The sequence below is a fragment of the Rhinolophus ferrumequinum genome, chromosome 13, assembly GCF_004115265.2.
Source record: "Rhinolophus ferrumequinum isolate MPI-CBG mRhiFer1 chromosome 13, mRhiFer1_v1.p, whole genome shotgun sequence".
In the NCBI taxonomy this organism is placed as follows: Eukaryota; Metazoa; Chordata; class Mammalia; order Chiroptera; family Rhinolophidae; genus Rhinolophus; species Rhinolophus ferrumequinum.
In genome coordinates this window covers 67,524,511-67,543,431 of record NC_046296.1, presented here as the reverse complement: position 1 = coordinate 67,543,431, position 18,921 = coordinate 67,524,511, and the positions used below count along the sequence as shown (strand labels likewise).

Below are 18,921 nucleotides of genomic sequence, written 5' to 3'. Positions count from 1 at the left end.
CCACATTGTCATGTCACAGTTTCGGTGGGTCAGGGGTCTGGGCTCAGCTTCGCTTGGGTCCTCTGCTCAGGGTTTCCCGCCTGCTGTGAAGGTGACGGCTGGGCTGTGTTTCCATCAGAAAGCCCCGCGGCCACACTCACTGAGGCTGTTGGCGGGGTCCTTGACCTTGCAGCTGTGCTCATGTCACCTTCTTCTGGAGAGCTAGAAACAGAAACAGACCGTAACAGAACAGGCAGCACATTCTTCCAAAACCATGTGCACACAATCAGGTGTGTCAGTGTCACCACGTGCCATTGGTTCAAAGCAAGTCACAGGTCCAGCCCACACTCAAGGGGGAGGAGTCACTCCAGGGGATTCCAGGAGTGGGTGGACATCATGGGGTCTGCCTTAGCGTCTGGCAGCCACAGTGTTCACGAAAGGCAGACGATCTCATATGGCCCCTTTCTGGCCACATTGGAAATGGATATCTGGGGAATTTTATAAGTAGCTAGCGGATGCTTTAGGGGAGATTATACTTCATTGTTCTATTCTTCAGCTTCCTCTGTCTCTTTCTCTCTCTCTCTCTCTCTCTCTCTCTCTCTCTATATATATATATATATATATATACATACATATATATGTTCAAATATTAAGAATGCCATCTCTGATTTCAATTTATATATTTATATTGAACACATATATAATTTATATATTAAAAGACAGCGATTGTCATGTTGGAATAAAACACAAGACCCAAGTAGATACTGCAGTAGTTTTCAGAATCATGATGCACTTTAAATATAAAGACACTACTATATCAAAATGACGAGGTTGGAAACAGTTATAAAACAAAACTGGAGTGAACATATTATCAATCAAATTATATTCTAGGGGGAAAAAGTGTTACCGTGTTTCCCCGAAAAGAAGATGTACCCCGAAAATAAGCCCCAGTTAAGATCATCAGCCAGACGGACACATTTAGTATGTTATGACGATGTTCCAGAAGAAGATGACATGACTGTGTTTGAATATATGTAGATTGTTGTACATGGAAAAATAAGACTTCCACTAAAAATACACCCTAATGCATCTTTTGGAGCAAAAATTAATATAAGACCCGGTCTTACTTTTGGGGAAACACAGTAGCAGAGATCAAGAACTTTTCAGATGACAAAGGAGTGACTTAACCAAGAGGACATAATTCTAAGGGTTAATTCACCTAACAGTGAAGCTTTAGAAACATGAAGCTTTGAAAAGCTTCAAAGATAAATGAACTCATCAACAATTAGAGTTGGATTTCAATGTTTCTCCCTCAAAAACTGACAGAAGTAAATATAAAATTAGCAAGAATAGGTTCCTCTTCCTAAATATCTGATTCATGGAAGAAATCACGTGCATATTAAGATTTTCCAGATCAACTGGCATTCACTTCCACTTTGGAGGCATCAGAATCATGTCTGTGCTCGCCTGGTTCCAACACAGACATTTGTGGAGCACGTGTGTTGGGAACCAAGCCTTCCCAGGGGCACGTGACGTTCACCAGCACATCAAGTAGCCTGGGGTTGCATTCTGTCACACAAAAAACCTGTTGCTAATTAAAGATTTAAGAAATACAGCTGGATCAGTTACATCAGCCCAGATGGCATTTCAAGAAACCTGGTGAGGCTTGAGGCCGACAGTAATTCTGTGTGATTTATCAGCCAGGCGGGGGTCTGGGATGACCGGACCTTAACACGTCAGGTGGAAAAGTACCTTCAAGGACCTGAGACCCGAGGCAGACAGAGACCCTATCCTTCCTGAAATCACCTGGGAACAAGACAGCCTTCAGCTCTCACGGCCCTTGTCTCTGTCAGGGGCTGTTTGCTACAATTAGTAACCAAGGAATGAGGAGGCTTTTATTCACTAAGTGTCATGGAGATTTCTGTCTTGGTTCCTTACCTCTTTCTAGAATTCAATAATCAAATTAATTAAATGCATGCTTTAAGTCCTACCGTGTAAAGAGCATGATGCTAGATTTGTAGGGGAGCAGGGGTGGGGTATTTGCCAGAATGTATTCCTCAGAACACTAATTCCAACAGCGAAATGCTGAGTAACATGTTAAAAAGGAAACATGGCAGGTTTGTAGCCAAATAAAATCAGGAAGGATTGGTTCAACAATATCACTAAGGGTTTTTTGTTGTTGTTTAAACTTGCAGAAGTTCTCAGAACTTGTGATAATTTGAGGAATGAAATGATGTCGCTCCAGCCCTGCATGAAATCGAGTGACTTTACCACTCGATTCCCCAAACACACCTTTGGGTTCTGTGTTTGATCACTTGGCAGAGAGAGAAATGGAACATCCTAGGAATACTGTCGTGTCCTTTTGACATTGATGAGCTGCCTTGGGAGCTTAACTTGTTCCTATCAATTAGCCTGTGGCAAACCTGGTGTCTTTATAAGACGTTGCACCGCAGTGCCTAGAACCTATCGCTGAACTAAGGGAGGACTTCCTGTGCCCACCCTCATGTCTGGTTACCACTGGGAACTTGAGCTTGGCTGATGCTGGGTTTTGGGGAACCTATAGCGTCATCAGCTCAACAAAGATGGGGTCACATTATGTGACCAAATCTTAGACAATTTCGGTGGACTTTATTAAGAAAAAATTATAAAATTCTAAATACAAAATCACGATAGAAATGAGATAGGCATTTAGAATGAAATATAGGTAATAACAAATTCCTAGAACATTGGAGATTTAGGTCCCAATCTTTCTGAGTTGTCTTCAGGCAATTGACCAGATATACTTCCATAGAAATGCTTCCCCATTGCAAATTATCCCCTAACTCACACACACACACACACACACACACACACACACACACACACACACACACGTGCGCGCACACACGAAAATATTCCCAGCCACTGTGACCACTCCTGGGAGGAAGGGTGGTATCTTCATCAGCTTGGGCTGTTATGACAACATGCCAGAAACTGGGTGGCTTATAAACACCAAACACTTATTTCTCACAGTTCTGGGTGCTGGAAGTTCAAGATCCAGGTGCTGGCAGATCCGGTTTGTGGTGAGAACCTGCTTCCTGGTTCACAGGCTGCCGTCGTCTTGCTGTGTCCTCATATGGCAGAAGGGGTGAGGGAGCTGTCTCAGGCAGCTTTCGTAAGGACACTGATCCCCTCATGGGAGCCCCACCCCCCTGCCCTCATCGCCCCCAAAGGCACCACCTCCTAATGTCATCATCACCTTTGGCGCTGCGTTTCTGCGTATGAATTTTGGAGAGAGACAGACATTCAGACCATAGATTGGGACAAGAAACTGAGGGGCCCTCAGGCTTCAATGGCTTCAGGCCAAATGGCTGTTGGTCTGTTATTCTGACCGGGGCTCCTTCCCATGGGGCTGAGAACAAGGACCCGCATTCCCATTTTACAAACCTAAGGATCACAATTTATTGAATTTTTCCTTTGAGGGTGTCTAATGTCAAAATATAAACCTTCAAAATTATTGAAATATATCTTTAAGTTTGTAATGGTTTCCAGCAATACTTTGTTTAAAATAAATCATAACTTATTTTATTAAAAAAGTTCAACCCCCCTAGACAAACATGGAAGAATACGCATGATTAAAAAAATTGGTCCACCTCCAATCAGGCCACTTTGTTGCCTGGAAGTGCTTGATTTCCCTTCTGCTGTACTGGGGAAGTATGTGGACTTGGGGTTTAATGCCATGAAAAGCAGTGTGTGGGTCTCTTTGGCACAATGTTGGACTACCTGTTAGGGGTGTCCAAACTTTTTTCAATGGTTTTCACCAAGGACCATATGCGGTAAAATACACAAACAGCCGGGCCACTCACTCGAGGTGAAGTACGTATTGCCTCACCTGGTTTATTTAAGTAAACTAAATATATTTTTGGAATTTGCTGCGGGCCAATTAACAATGGATTGCGAGCCTTAGTTGGCCCGCGGGCCGCAGTTTAGACACCCCTGAGTGTTAAAAACATTACAGAAGGGCTTGCTGTTGATCCATGAATATATTAAATACGTGTTACAGAGTTCTGAGATAAACGGAACACTGAATATTTAGTTATATTTTTGCTGAAATCGGTCTGCTGTTAACTGACAACAAATCGAATGACTATCTCAGAAGAAAGTCAACGAGAACAACTGAGGAAGAGAGTACTGGTTTTATGATGGAGGTTCTAGCATCGAAATTCACGCCTTGGATGGCTAACAGATGAGAACACCCTCTGAGTACTGGGGAGTGGGGAGCACATCCATGGGAGTGTATCTGGGAGAGACAGAATAAAATTAAGGGAAGGAAAATTGAGCAAAGGGAAATGAAAGCAATCTGAACAGCGAGGGCTATTAAACCATTGAAAAGTCTCCCGAGGGAAGTGATGGAAACCTCCTTGCTTGAGTCATTTCAAAATCGACAAAGCAACGGGAAAATGTACTGCAGGGAACAGCCCTCTGCCAGCAGGGAGCGGAAACGATGATTTAATACTTCTTTTCTGTCTTTCATTTCCATGTTCTGTGAAATTGTACCGCAGCTAGGAAACAAGATATCCCTCACTCCGACAGTGTGTTTACAGAGGCTTCATCTGAAGCACAAAGTTGAAAAAAAAGAAAAAAAATGCATTTAAAAATTCTCTCAGTCCACATTCTTTTCATGTAGGGTTTAACACTGGGATTTAAGTTGAGCTTTGCCTTCCTTTCACTTTAATGTGTAAGAACATCTAGAACTTTAATTAATGAATACTTCTAAAGTTCAACTTGTTTTTGTCCCAATGTGTAAATGAATAGTAGAATGAATGAAGTTTAATATCTTTTTGAACTGCCATGTCAACAGCTTAGAAAATAAACATTAACAAAAACTAATTTTAGCATAAAAGGAAAAGAGGAATACAATGTGAATATCAGGGTTTTTTTTGTACCTGGAAATCTCAAAGACAAGTACATTATTTTAAAAAGGGAGCCCTTGAATTTTATTGGTGTTTAATTCTTGCTTAGACCTGATCGTGATAGCTGAGAGAATAGTTATGGAAAGAAACCTACATATGATCCATACACTGAAGACACAGAAAGTTTCACTAAAATCAATATTGGGTTCTATCTTGAAAGCGTTTACTATGAAGACCTTGGTGTGTGATCGCTGACCATGGACAATTTATTATTGTTACCTTTTTAATTGTTACCTTAAGCTCTCATATTACTGATTACTTACTGTGTTCCAGACATGCTCAGCCATTTCTCTGTATATGTATATACATAATTCTTCCACTCAACAATATTTATTGAATCCCTATGCTGGGCTAAAAACTGCACAATAAGAATATTTTTTAAAGTGAACTTTCTATGTGAGTGATTTCTGATTTACAGATTTACAGAAGTCGTAGAGAGTCCCCCTCCATCCCTTGTCCAGGGTCACTTTCTCCTAGTGTGACATGGACACCAGATGTTTGTCGAAAGTAAGAAATCAGTATTGGTACCTTCCCAGTACACAAACTCCACTCTTCATTGGGATTTAGCAAATTTTTCATGGATGCCCATTTTCTGTTCCAGGATACCACAGTGCTTTTCACTGTTGTATCTTCTTGGCCTCCTGTGGTCTGTGATGGTCTCTCCGTTTGTCCTGTGTTTGATGACCTTGACAGTTTTAAGGTCATGGTCAGGAGCTTTGCAGAATGTGGATGTATTCTCTCCTGATTAGACGTGATTAGGGGTTTTGGAAAAGAACACGCCGTGCCCTCTGATCACGTCACACCGGGGCTACCTGACCGCCACGTAACGTCTGTGGCATATGAGTGTTTACCTGATCCCTTGGTTAAGGAGTGCTGGCCAGGTGGCTCCAGCGTGGAGTCAATTATGTTTTCCTCTCCATTCTCTGTTCTGGGAAGTGAGTCACTCAATTCAGACTACTCTCTAGGGGGTGGGAGATGGATTAAGCTGGACCTTCTATGGCGGAGAGTATCTACATAGGCTGTTTGAGATTTTTCCGTAAGAAAAGTTTGCCTCCTCTCGTTTATTGATTTGTATACGCAACCATTTATTTATGTGACCACATATTAATTTTATCCTGTGGATTATAATCCAATACCACAGTACTTATATTGTTGCTCAAATGGGTCTAGCTTTTGGTAGCTCTTCCGGGCTGGTCCCTGTGTTCCTTGGATATATATCCATGCTCTTACTTGCTTCAACACTTCCTTACTTTGTGGAATGAGGAGATGCTTCAGGCTCATCTTGGATATCCCCTGTCATTGTTCTAGAAGCAGATGTTTCTCCAAAAAGCCCTTATATTTTCTACACGAATAATATTTAGAAACCAAATTATGGATGTTGGTACCCAGTTGCCAAGGCTGCCTCAGGGGGCAGGACTAGATAACATCCATATGTGAACTAACCAACGTGTACCCAGCGTGTCTGTGTCTACCCGTGTGTATGTGCATATGCACGTTTACACACACAACCCATTATTATGTACGTGTGTACATTAAATCCAATTGTATTTGAAAGATTTCTGTATGCAGCATATATGTGTTATGTGTACATAGGTATAAATACGCCTATATACATAGATATATACAGTACTATATATTTATTTATACATACCTATATACAACTAATATGTGTAACATTTATACCCACGCATATAAAAATACTAGTTCTAACATGTGCTTCCAGATAGAGAATGATTGCTGCAACAAAGCATGCACGTCCTGAAGTCTTTTGACACTCGCTCTCTCCCCCATCTCTCCTTCTATTTAGATATCTCTCTATCCCCTCCCCTCTGTATGTATCCATTTTTCTCTAACAGTACTTAAAAAGGTTATATAAATTTATGTCCCCAATGGTTATAACTGAGAAAGGTTGTCTCATTGCCCCCTTTCGAAAATGATTTATTCTTTCAGAGTCAAGGATATTCTTAAATTCACCTTCCGTATACCTTTATTCAAAGAAGATGTATTATTCTTTCTGCTTTGTTCTCCTGCTAGCTGCGGCGTTTGAAAAGCTGGTAACTGCATTTTGAAAAGCTGACCTCTGATTTTCTGATTTCCTGTCTTTCTTTCCTTCCTCTTACATGAGAACAGACAATAGGGGAGCCCTGTTGGCAGACCATTCAGGTCCAATAACATGGCCCCACCATAGTGTTCTGAGGCTGTTGTGTTTGAATAGATTTTTTGAACTCATGGTTCTAGAAATATTAATCAAATGAATATTCATAGTTTAAAAACCATAACCGTGTGAAATTTAACAGGAGGGTGCTTGACCTGAGGGAAACCTTTCCACAATATGAAATACAGCATGACACCTTCAAAAGCGATTTGCACACCCCCCACAACTCATTTCACTCATTTAAAATTGGTGAAAAGAATTGAAGGAACTGTCATTTACTCTCCGGGCTGTGACTAATGTCCAATTTTAGAGCTGTGACTCCCCTTCTATCTTTCTTCGACTTCAAAGGATTCTGGAAGCAAATAAAAGGCTCTCTTAGACATGAATCCTAACACTCCCTGTCTGTCTCTGTACAAATACCTACCAGTTCTCTTAAATACAGTTCTATCAAGGTCCTGGATAGCCTTGAGGACCAATGAAGTCAGGAACGAACCGATGTCAAGCATATGACTCAGTCATCTGTAAGGAAAGGCTAGGAAGCCCATGAAAGGCCATTTCCACTCACATATGAGGAAACTGAGGCTCCATATCACACAGCTGGTTGGTGGTAGAGATAGAATTGGAAATAAACTATCCCAACTCACTCCAACGCCATTTCCATTATCCATGAGATAATGGCCTTATTCTCTACTCGGGATCATAAATAACGGATCTAATAATATGACACTCAGTGTAGGGGAAGTTGTATTTTTTGTAAGGTGTGACTATGCAAACACACACAGGCCTGCACTTGATGGGATACGCTGCTTTGAGACTCCTTCATGTCCAGTGATCTGCCTCTGTCTAATAAAGAAGTGACGGGACAATTTATAGGAGAAGCCAAGTACCTGGGGTCGCTTTACCTCCTGAAGGTCACCACTCTGAGACTTGCCATGTAAACCTGAGCTTTATGCATCAAGGTTCATTGTTGTTTAATGAAAGTTGCTGCAGGGTCATTACCCCAGAAATCTCAATACAGTAACTCCAAGACCAAAGCTTATAATTATTATTATTTTTAATCTGATTGCTTTCATTCTTCTACCCATCCATGTTGGCTTTGGTCTTGTTTCTCTAATATCCTCCTTATCGAGCTCACTGCTGTGTACCACACCTATGAATACCAACCCTCCCCCCATTTTCTTTACTGAGTAATATCCTATCGCATGCGCTGACATCTGTCCTTGACTCTGTAGAGAAGAGACCTGCATATAAAGTGTCTTGCCTGTGTGAGAAGTTCAAAAGGTGTCAGAGAAAGACTAGTGCCTTTTCACACTACTCCCAACACCCAAAACCTTGAGCACACATAATCAATGCATGCCCTTCCATTTTAAATGCAGATTTGTGACTTTCCAACTAAGTGTATGCAAAAACACATCATTAGATGCAGAACGCTTTGTTTTATTGGGAAGTTGTAATGTAATGACTATAGCTAACATTCATTAAGAGCTTACTATAGATAGATGAGTGACAGGTAGGTGATAGAAGGATGGATAGATAGATACATAGATAGATACAGATAGATACTATGTGGTAAGAACTTTTTATTTTACTTGAACTTCTTATCCCATTTGCAAAAGAAGAAACAGGCCAGAGAATTTGTGTACCTTACCCAAAGTCATACTACTCGAGAATAGCACAGCTAGAATTTTAATTCCCAAACTGTACTTCATATGCTGTACTGCCCACTGTGGTGGCAAATGAAAGAAAACAACCAACCTGAATGCACTAATCTGAAGTTCAGCTCCATCGTTAGGTCAGTGGCCCTGGATCAGCTTGACCTAAATGGGTTTAACTGTTCTTTTATTTATTTTATCAATAAAAATACAGGTGCATTTGGAGAATGTTTCTCTCCCTTTACTTTATACTTTATAATATTCCATTTGGAAGTATCAGCGTTCTGCTTTGCATGCGAGGAAACAGAAATAACCTGCCAGGTCTTCTGGTTTTACTTTTCCACTAGTTAAAGTCACAGAGGAAGACTGAGCGTGCAGAAATAAGCCAAGAACGTTGGAACAGAAGGAGGGAGAAGGATTCCCCTGAAATACATAGATGATAGGTAGATGATACATAGATAGATAGATAGATAGATAGATAGATAGATAGATAGATAGATAGATAGACAGATAGACAGACAGACAGATAGATAAGGGATAGGTAGATGACAGATGGATGGATAGATGACAGATGAGTGGTAGGTAGATGATAGACAGATGGATAGGTAGATAGACAGACTGACAGATAGGTGATGATTCCTCCAGTTGTGGCAAAGAACAATGCCTTCCAGCCTCGTAACAGTGGGCCTCAGAGCTGTTCCCTGGTGGTGCCCCAGGGAGCCTGCAAGTCCCCAGGAAGGGATGGCTCGCAGAGTATAATGTAGTAAAGCGATGGGACAAGATCTACAGGGGTTCTGAAGCTTCTAGAAGATTCCCAAAGAGCTGCTGGACTGGTGGGCACGTAAACTGGGACAGTGGCTCTCTCAGTCGTCTATGTGTGGACATTAATAAATGACCTGAGGTCCCCCTGATAAGAGACTGGGCACTGTGCAACATCCCTGGGAGGGCAGGAGGAGGAAATCCGCAAGAATGACTGAAAGTGACCTTCCTGCCAGCCAATCAGAATGGAGTTTGGAATTAAAACTCGGTCATGTATTTACAATAAGTTATTCATCATAGATATGTATTAAATACTTACCATTTCTCAGATACCAGGAACTCGGAGCTAATTAAATGTGCACTAAAATGCAGGGTGTGATCCATGGCAGCTACAGATGCATTCTTGTCATTGGCATTTAAAGTAATTAATTTTTTGTTTAAATATTTTCATTACTTTCATTTGATGCCAAAGCTACCCTGTAACCATGAAAACTAAGAAAAAACAATCACAGGGCACAATACCGAAGGTGGTTTTTGGACTGACTCCTGACTTGCTTCCCCTGGTGTGATAAACCTTGAGTATCGGGAACCACGAGCAGGGACAGCAAATGAAGAACAGAAGGCAGCAGGTGTCATGGCAGTAAGGGCATAGTTACCAGCAGACTGTGTTCTCTAAAGATGCCAACGTTTGTTTATGCAATTCTATCCCTTGCCTCTGACGCTGTAAACAACATAGATGTAGATTTTCTGGATCCACCGCCCCTAGAATTTTGGAAGAAGTGTGTCGTCATGTCAGGACACAAGCATCCTAGGCCAAGGACCTCACAATACAGCTTCGCATGGGTTCTACCTCCAGGGGGCGGCGTTGTGGCTTCTAACCATCCGTTTATCCATATCCTGTACATTTACCTGCCCAGTCAAATTCACTGCGTGTGTCCATTCTTATTCATGTACCTCTAAACAAAATATAATGTATATAAAAACATAGAGTAAAAATACTAAAATAAAACTGATATTAGTCCAAGAAGATGAGTGAGCTGGAGGAAGAGGATGGCAACAGAGAAAGCAACATTTGCTTCTTCATGATTCAAATAAAAATACAAAAAATCTGCATACCTACCACGGGGTTCTTACTTTTCAAGGTACGTTTGCGTGATGGGTAGGACAGGTGTTACTTATCATGAAACTATGTTTCTCAGACATTTTTAAAGCAACACATTCTTTAAGCAGGCAGAATCTTCCTCCGTAGCTCGATGTGACCGGAAAAAGCAGAGCTGTTTTTCTGAAGCAGGGGTAGGGGGTCTCAGGGTGCCACCGATCCCCTCATTTCACTCATCCCCAGCAGTCCCCAGTGTACTTCCTTGGAATATTTAGGGCTCGTTGAGCACCCCAGCTTACCACACTAGACCACTGTTGTCTCTCCGATGCTTATTTACTAAAGAGACTGTGAAAGTCGGCAGCAAAAACTAAAGCTAGAACACAGGTGTCCTGATCCCCACCCCCAGACTGTTCCTCATTCCACCAGAAATTTATATATGGATTTTCACTTTTGCATACCAAGGATTATGTGGATTTATGAAGCTGAAAGTTACACATGTTTAATAAAAAACCCAGTACAACTGAAAATCTGAGGGTTATTTTCTAGTTATTTCCAAAATCTCCTAAGCATTCTGTAGGAAAATATATTTACCACAGCTAATAAGACCCTGCCTCTCCTCTATCATTACATTTCTTCAAAGCCTCTCCAATAAGAACACTCCAAATTATCCCCCCTCAGCTAGTTCATCTGTTCAGTCAATAAGTAACATTTTATTGCTTTTATGAATTAAGCCCACTTTGCATCCAATCATTTTGCAAACATCTGTAGCAGAAGCAGTCGAGGGAGCTTTTGAAAAATCAATCAAAGGGGGAACAGCTTTCACTTCACGTGTTGTTTTTTTTTAAATTTTATTTTAATAAAGTATTTACACATGTTTGCTCTGCCTGAAATGGAAACACGACGGAGGCGGCTCATCGCAGAAAAAGGGCGGCTGAGCTGAGGCAGCCGCAGGGCCCCTTCCTGGCTCAGTCCAGGTAGGAAGTCGCCCCTGGCTGTTGCTGCCTTTTAGGGAAACACCACAGCTGAGCGAAACTCCCCCAGCATGAGGTGGGGGCACTTCACAAATGAATCTCGCTGATTGGTTGACGAGCCCCATGCCTTATTAACAAGAGAAACCTGACTTAAAAACAGTGTGATGATTTTGAAGAAGAAGAGGATCCAGGACAAACTAGGATTTGTAATTTGCCCGCCTTACGGAGGGCATAAAATCATCATGCTTCAGAACTGGACCGAGTGGCGCTGGGGCCCTGGAGAGGGGGTGGGGATAGAACTGAAGGGACTCTGAGAGGAGGATTTCCAGCCACCCATGCAGGGAGCACCAGGCCTGGCACCAGCTCCTGACACGGTGCTCATTCTCGGGTCACTAGGACCCTCCTTCCTGGTTGACGGCTGACCTGTGAGCCTCCTCAGCCACTGGCGGCAGAGGGTGCCTAACGGGGTGGAGATGCATTTGTCCTCTGGTTGGGCAGGGGTGGTTTGGGAGGCGAAACCCTAGAGCAGAAATGGAGGCAGAGTTCAATCTTTTATCCATAGTGAGTTTTCAGAAAAGTCTGTAGCTGCCACCTGGCAGTTCAGAAACAGCTGTGAATCAAGAAAGCACCCTTTGCTGAAGAGACTCTTCTTGCATGAAGGCCAAGTTTAACACGCTTGTACCCCGCCCCCCAGCCATTCCTGAATTACTGACGAAAAGGATTTAAGCAGAGAAGCACGCTTCCCTGCCCCCTAGAGTCACCCCTCAAGCAAATACACTTCCAAGTTCCTTTTAAAAAGCTGTAATCCACTTTGCACTGAAATGAAGCACAGAAAACTTGAATTTGTAAGAACCCTAGATGCGTTCCTTAGTCATTGAAAGCTAAGCTTTATCACCAAAGTCTTGATGGATGTTTACCTACAGTTTTCTCAGGCATGTTGGCATATTTATCAGAAATACATATCTGCCTATTTTCACATCCTTTGTGACAAATAGGAGCTCCGGCCAGCACAGGGTTTAAACACATTATCTTTTAAAAAATTATGTAATGCAGCATTACTTTTGCTAATACAAAACAATTATTTTTATAGCATGAGAGGGCTGAAAATACCTGTGCCGACACTACTGGCACACATGTGTCATGATTTCCAGTGCTACCCTAGGAAGGAGCAAACACTGGGAGCATGGTTATATTCCAGTTCTGTTTCTTATTTACTCCCTGTGGCTTTTTAGAAACATTGCTGGTTTAAATAGTGATCCTTTGATTTCCCCCTGAATACAGAACGCACAGGAAGTCCAGTTCCCTTCTCAAGCTTCAGTGCAAACCTCAGATAAATGTCAAGTGAGGTCCTCACTCCACTTCAGTCTGCCTCCTCCCAGCTTAGTGCCCGTCGCATCCTGATGACTTTGAGTTCTTCCACTTGGACATTTAGGATGTGTTTTCGGCCACATGCTGTGGACCAGAGCAGAGGATTATTCCCGTGTCATCCTGTGTCCTCTGGGACCAAGGCCTGTTGTATAAACAAGATGTCTTCCTTTTTCTTGGCTTGGTTGAAAGGGATGTTTCTGATTCACCCTTGCGTGGGTGGCCCCATGTGATCACAAAGGTCCTTATGAGTGAAAGATGGAGGCCGGGGAGTCAGGGTGGGGGTGTGTGAGGATAGAGCAGAGGCTGGAGCCAGGCGATGAACCTGATGACACTTGACAGGTGTCTATTGCACGGATGAGTTATAGATTCTGTCCGTCAGATGTGAGGCTCCTTCATTCATGCTCGAATCCACTAATCACCTAGAAGTAAGCTCTGGCTCTGTGCCCAGGGCATGACTCCTGTTTCCTGGTGTGCCATCTTCTTATTTCTTCTTCTTTCCTGAGTGCCTCCCTCATTGTTCTGCTGCCCCCTTCACCTTGAAACACTTTCTCCACGTGGCTCCCAGGACTCCATTTCTCCTGGACTTTCTGTCTCTTACTGACAGCACCTCCTCCTCCGTCTCCTTTGCTGGATCCTCTCATCGTCCTGACCTCCAAAAGCTCGCGTGCTCAGGGCCCAGCTGTTGGCCCTGTATTTCCCTGCCTATACACTCTCCCTTCGTGATGTCCTGCAGTCCACATGCCTTAATTATTACCTACCTAGGAGTGACCTCCAAACTAACATCGCCTCCTTGGACTTGTCCTCTGATCTCCACATGTGTGTATTCAGTTGCCTACCTAACAGCAATCTCCCCAAAAACATATTTTGAAATCCTAAGCCCGGTACCTCTGAATAGGACTTATTTGGAAATAGAGTTTTTGCAGATGTAATCTCTTTAAGACGAGGTCACACTGGCTTAGGGCGGGCCCTGACTCCAATATGACCGTGTCCTTATATGAAGAGGAGAAGCAACACAGATGTAGACACACAGGGAAGATGCTGTGTGAAGACAGAGGCAGAGACAGAAGTGATAGACAATGCAAAGTGATAGAAGTGCAAATCAAGGACCCCCAAGGACTGGGGCATCCAGCGGAAGCTGGAGGATGTAAGGAGGACCGGTCCCTGGAGCGTTTGGAGGAACACAGCCCTGCCGGCTCCTTGATCTCAGACTTGAAGCCTCCAGAAATGTGAGACAGTACATTTCAGAAGTGTTCAGGCACCCGATTGCGGGCATTGTTGTGGCAACCCTGGGAACTTCATACAGTGTCCAAAACTGGATGTGAATGATGCTTGACACACTGTGATTTGGGGCCAGGGTTCCTTTCAGAGCATTTGGATGTCTCTGCTTTGCTGGAAAGGGCATCCAGTACAGTTTATACAAAATAAAACCTGAAAACAACACCTGGTCTTCTTTCCCAGTTTTCTGTAATTCAATATGCAGTCAGGAAAGCTGGTCATATGGATGTATACTTTAAAAGTAAATATGAAATGGCTTTGTCAGGCCATTTGGAAGGGAAATTCATTGCCAGTGCATCACGTAGCGAGACTTACAACTTTGCTTCATTAAAGCTTTTGGGGAGAGCGCTGAACTGAAAGTGCTGAACACTGGATACCAGTAACAGCCGTGTGCAAACTGTGTTGCATGCGTCACCATAGATGAGTAGCAAACCTAACAGTTACTCAGTGCTCACCGCTTCTCCTGAGTTTGTTTTTCTCATCCCCACTTTATAGATGAAGACCGATGCCCAGACAGGTGAGTTAATGTATTTGAGGACACTCCAGGACTCCGACCAGGTCTGGCGACCTGCACAGCTTGCTACCCCTTTACTACCATACACTGCCCTTCAGCATCTATTTGTGGAATGTACAGATGCGTCTGTTTTTACTTGCCCAGTAGTGAGGCAGAGTACGGCAGTCCTTTCCCTGCTACATTTAATCGTGTAGGTGCGTGCACTGCACACAGACCCACGGACATATTTAAACACCATGCAGTTCCGAGCGTTATGGACGATAAAGCCACATTCTTTGGATTTGGCCCTTCTCGTTCAGAGTTATACCAGTTACCATGCCCTTCAATTTAAAGAGCATGGCCTGCTAGATATTGACATGGGCTTGGTGACTTGCCTCAGTGGCATTCATTTGCGTCGTGAGAAATGAGTCGTCTTATTGGGACACTTTCTTGTAATCGTCTAAAAAATCTGAAGTTAGGCTCAGAAGACAAAATGAACTTACATTCTGGAATTATTCTTATGGGTAAAGAGTTGGATATTAAATGTTCAGTCGTGTGTATTTTTGTACATGCTGTCAGGAATTCTGAATATCTTCCTCTAAAATCTTAGAGAACAAAGATCACAAAACCAAAGACAAAATACCGTAGTGTGGTTAAACCTCGGCGGGCATTATTCTGCTTTTTCTTTGCTCTCCCTGGAGCCCTGTCGGAGAAGGAAGGTTTCCTCAGACAGGGATTCCTCAGCACAGGTTGGAAAAACAAAGTCCCTAGGACATTGGGCCACATCATTGACTCAGGGAAAAAGGACTTTAAACTGTCTTTTTTAGTTTAGGTAAAAAAAAAAAAAAATCACAGGAGCAGCTGCTTCCATTTCCTTTAAAATTGTAATGGTGGAAACACTCTGATGGATATTAAGCTTTATCAGCGGGCAGTGGGGTTGCTAAATAAGACCCTTTATAGTCTCTCTCTCTCCATCACTGCTTCCGTAATTCTCCTTGAACTTGCCCACACTTTAAGCTTACCTTTTCCCTGGTTCCAATGCATCCAGCATACGAGCACAGAAGTACAAGGCGAGGAAAGAGCTTAAGGTAGAATTTTTAGAAGTCATATTACAGAGCCGAGAAATCCATGCAGAGGCCACAGTTCCTGACTTACTCTTGGTCCTGAGGCCGTGGCCTCCCCTGTGGATTTCTTCTGTCTCCTTCCCAGGACCCCTGCCGTAGGCAGCACCTTCGCAGCCGTGTTCTGGGTAGGAGCCCCACCCTCACCCCTGTAACGGCAGGAAGCTACTTCGGTATAAGAAAGAACTCGGCACTTTTTTTTTTTTTTAGATCTCAGAAGGAACACTCACGTCAGAGCCAACAGCTGGTTTGGGCTCTGGGAGAGACTGGGGCGGAAACTGGGTTTAGTAGACAGAGCTATTCAGAGTCTGAAAGGTAGACGAGAATGGACAAATGCTTGAATTCTGTAACATTTTAAATAGAAATTTAGGTAGAAACCCAAGGGCACCATTTTTTTCCCCTTGGCCTCTTGTTTGCAGGAAAAAGAGTCATGGTTTCAGGAGGAATAATGCTAACGAGGACTCAGGGGTACACACAGAGTCTTCAGGGAATCTGGACTGTGGGAGCTGGAAGAGCAGGCCTATTCTTTCCTCCTTATTGGACACACCAGGACATGCAGATGGAAACTTCCGAAGGCTTGGTGAGGTCATGCTGAGGATAGAATGAGAATCAAGATAGGCTGAACCCAAATGGTTCTCTTGTCACCACACATGCTGCCTCCTGTTTGGGAGAAAATAATATAAGGCGAAATGGAAGAGAAGAGAAACACTTGGGAGGCAACGTACTGGGCATGAAGAGCATGGGTTTGGGGCTAAGACTGAGTCAGCCTTGAATTTGTACTCTGCTATTTAGACGTCTCTAAGTCTTAGTTTCCTAACCTGTACAATGGGGTAAATAATATGTACCTTGCAAGGCTGTATTCAAGGTGAGGGGAGTATGCGTGAGGCCGAGCTGGGATACAGCTGGCCATCAGCAAACACATTCCCGCACCCCCATCGCCGGGGCTCACCCCCTCCTTGCAGGGGATCTTGGACCAGCTTCATCTTGGTCATTGCCAACCGGAAAAGGCCTCTCTGGGAGAGCCGCAGAAAGTGAAGCGCTGCGACTTGATGCAGCGTCTGTCCCAGGCGCGCCGCTGGGATCTGACGTGTAGCTGGAGGCCCCTGCTATCATATTAATCACGTGTAGCTGACTTGGGTGAGGGTCATGCAGACTTTAGTGCTTCTCTTTGCTTCAGACAATGTTGGCTCTTGATACGGGTTATGCTCAACTTTACACTTCTTAAAAATCGTGTGGAAGGGGACACATCTTTTGAAGAATGTGTCACTTATGGGTTTCAGGAAACAGCCTAAAAGGAATGGATGCAGAATTTTCATTTTCTGGGGGATTTGATAGTGTGTAGGAGGAAAAAGGGAGATGTCCCCAAACTCGTTGTGTCCCCATTTATGCCAAAAACCAGGGGTTCCTTTCACTTTCCTCTTGTAACCCCACCTGTGTGCCTCTTATGTTATTCACGAGTCCCAGTGTTTAACAGGCTGTGAGCTGGGGATGACACTTCTGTTGCAACCCACCTGTAATCAAACCGTTTTTCCGAGACAGGCTATTGGTCCCATCCACTCTAAGCCACGCGGGCTGAGGTCACCCCATGACTTATGAGTAAAGCACGTTTGCTGCAAACACACCAATTTCATGGAGGTGGCACTTCCTCTTAGCCAGTGTTGTCCCTCTTCAAGTACACTGTCTCGGAATTTTTTTTCTGCAGACACCAAATTGCTTATAAATACCCATTTTGTAGATAGAGATAGGCTTTTTTTTTAAAAAAAAAAACAAAAAAAAACTACCATGTTTTTTAAAGCTGAATTTTAAACTTTTGTTTGCTGGTTTTACCTTTTGTCCCGTTTGGTCCATGGTGGCTGGCTGCCCTCCCGCTTGTTCTTACCTGCGAGACGCCCACAAGGTCTGTGTGGTGGATAGAAGCTATTCCACCATCCTCTGTCTGGTCCGAACACAGTTTACTTCTCCTCGTGTTCTCCTGGACATCTTCCTCCATCGTGGAAGCCATTGCGGCCGCCTTTGATAGTTGTCATTTGGTTTTCATTTCTTCCTAGGCAGACACATTGCTTGACACATTTCTGGGGTATGGGGGTGTCTTTTGCTCCTGAACGAGAGGTCACAGAGTATAAGGGAAGGAATGGGGGATGGGATCAGCTTTTCCTGGGACCCGTTGTTAGCTGGGTCTGACTTGCCCGTGACCCTGCAGGCATTTTCTGTCTTTCTCTGTCCCTCTCTTCTTCTTAATTGCTCATTAAGGTGTCGTCCTTCCTTTAAGTGTGTGTCTGCTTTGCCCTGTGGTCACTCTTGGGATTTTTCCTCCTTCTGCACATTGGCTTGGCAGTGTTAAGGTCACAACCTATCCACATCCACGTGAGGAGTTCACCAGGCTGAGTCAGACAGATCTGGGACGTCCCGGCCCTGGTGTGTCTTGGCCCTGCCGAGAGGCCGGGTCTATGCAGGCTTTTCCCGAGCACCGGGCACCGTAAGTAACACAGACTACAACCTGCTGCTCAGTTTTCTGCTCTGAGCTCCGTGTATTTTACAGCGTTTTCTCTAGTCTCCCTCTTCACCTTGAGCTTTATGGTTTCACTGTATCATTTAGAGGTTGAGTTCCTTCTTTCGCTCTCTTTGTTGTGATTAACTTTAAAAATGTCCTCCTATAACTTGCATCCAAAAGTACTGCTTAAAGATCCAGGTGGTTACATATGGAAATGTGTACCGATTTGTGACCTAGTCTGTCGTCTCCAGGAATTCCCCTGGGGGTCGCAGCCCTGCTGCCCACACACTCTGGGCTTCATCCATTCCCTGTCTCACGTCCTCGTGTTTTCACTGGTACTTCCTGGGATCACCTTTTACATAAACTCCTTGCAGTCACATCTTTGTCTCAGAGTCTGTTTCTTGGGAAACCCAATGTAAGACAGATTCTGTACATTGTTTTGCCTATTTTGTGTAATCCCCGAACATTTTCTTTTCCCAAACAGCAGTATGCAAGCAGAAGTGTGATGTCAGCCTTCAAAAAGCCTTTCATACCAACAGCATCTAGAAACGATGGCTGTCGCATATGTAGATCATGTCACTGCAACCGCGTGAGGTAGGGATCAGC

General features: G+C 43.6%; 1 pseudogene; it reads right to left on the bottom strand.

Moving 5' to 3' along the window:
- The window catches only part of LOC117032829 (LIM domain-binding protein 1-like), a 66,765-nt pseudogene extending 48,939 nt beyond the window's left edge, over positions 1-17,826 (bottom strand).
- Positions 17,827-18,921: the final 1,095 nt, after the last annotated feature.